Below are 1,702 nucleotides of genomic sequence, written 5' to 3'. Positions count from 1 at the left end.
TTTACTGTTCCTGGTGCATCTGTATGTCCAGAATCTACAATCCTCAATTGGCGGTGTCTTTGTGAGCAAATCCGGGTATAAGCACCCAGGATTCACAGTGCCGCAAAGGGACTGTTGGGTTACTGCAGAAGGGAGAAATCGTGGGAAGCAATGATTCCTCCTGAAACTCATCGGGACATCCCTGCTACCCAGACTCGTGTGTGTTTTCACACTTACACAATATAAGACACGAATACTGGAAGGCACACAGGTCTTGAAGGCGTAAGTCACTATTCGGACAGACTTTAATGACTCACTTTACATTAAGTGTTGTTATCCATTGTCATCCTGGCTGGGGGGTCGGGGAAGGGCCCTCTAAAGCTACCCTGTTACTGCGACATCCCACTAGGCACTTCTTGGCTCTATCATTTGTGACTACTTAGTACCAGCATCTTTGGCTTTGGAGCCTTTAAACATGGTTGATGTTCCAACGTTCCTGGTGGCCTGCTATGGCTTAGAGGTGACTTGAGTGCCATGTGCTGGAGATTTGATCCCCGTTGAGGCTCTGTTCTGAGGTTATGGTCCCTTTAAGAGATGGCTAGTTCATTGGGAATGGGGTCTGTGGAAGGGGTTGATGTAATTCTCATGGGATTGCCACTTCCTCTGAGAGAGAGAGTCATTCTAACAGAGCAGGAGTAGGCCCTGCATCTGTCTGGTTTCTCACGATGCCAGGAGAGTACATTTCTGCCATTGTAATGCTGGTTCCTTTGAGAACCTCAGAGGGGACGGGAGGGATGGTTCAGCCATTAAAGGCTAGGCTCGCAACTGAAATGTCAGGAGAACATCATAGCTCTAATTGGTGGGGCTGCCCAATCTTTGATGTTCTACCTTCAAACTGTGAAACAAATAAACCTCTAGGTCTCTCAGGATCAGATATTTTGCTGCATCAACAGAAAAGTAGCCAAGACACGAGTCCTTTCTCGCCTCTCCCACATACCCATCCAGATGCTGGAGAGTCTTGGGACTGGTCCCCCTAATTCTCTCGCTGTATTCTCTTTCATTTCAGTTCCATCATCCTGCATGGCTCTGTTTTCCATTTATAACCCCCGTGCTGAGGACACCTGATGCCCTGATGCTCCGTAGTGGCTTCTTACCTGTCCCATTGGGTGTACTCAAGACTATGTCCATACTACTAGCTTCAAACTGGCCTGTGCTGAAACACGCTTTCTCAAAGCATGTGTCCACCATCACCTTGAACCTGCCCACCTCTACTTTCCAAGAGCCTCATAAATCCAAAGCCTCCTGTCCTTCGCTGGGGTGACGGAAGAATTCAGACTCCTTCACCGTGTCATGTTCATGCTATCCGTTATCAAGCCACTGTCTAGCCGGAAGCTGGAGTGGTTTCCACGGGTAGATCTGACTCAGTGTGCTGGGCTCTGCTGACTCCCCATGGGAGACCTCAGCGGGCTCCCATTGCTTGGTCTCAGTGTGACATTTTCATTCTGAAGGCCAAACCAGCCCCTTGCTGCCTCTCTCCTAGACCAGCTATCCAATGGTCATGATCTGAGTCTTACACTCAGAGCTTTCCAAGGACTTTTCCCTCTGCTTGAGACACCCTTGCAGGCCGACACCCACACACGCTCCACGTAAGTGTCACCTCCCCAGGCTTGCTTTCCCAGCTGCTCTTGTCCAGGTGCCCTGGCTCAGACAGACCTCTGCCTCA

This window comes from Peromyscus californicus, unplaced genomic scaffold (assembly GCF_007827085.1).
Source record: "Peromyscus californicus insignis strain IS unplaced genomic scaffold, ASM782708v3 Scaffold_7__1_contigs__length_154581171, whole genome shotgun sequence".
Taxonomy (NCBI): Eukaryota; Metazoa; Chordata; class Mammalia; order Rodentia; family Cricetidae; genus Peromyscus; species Peromyscus californicus.
This window is presented reverse-complemented; position numbering follows the sequence as displayed.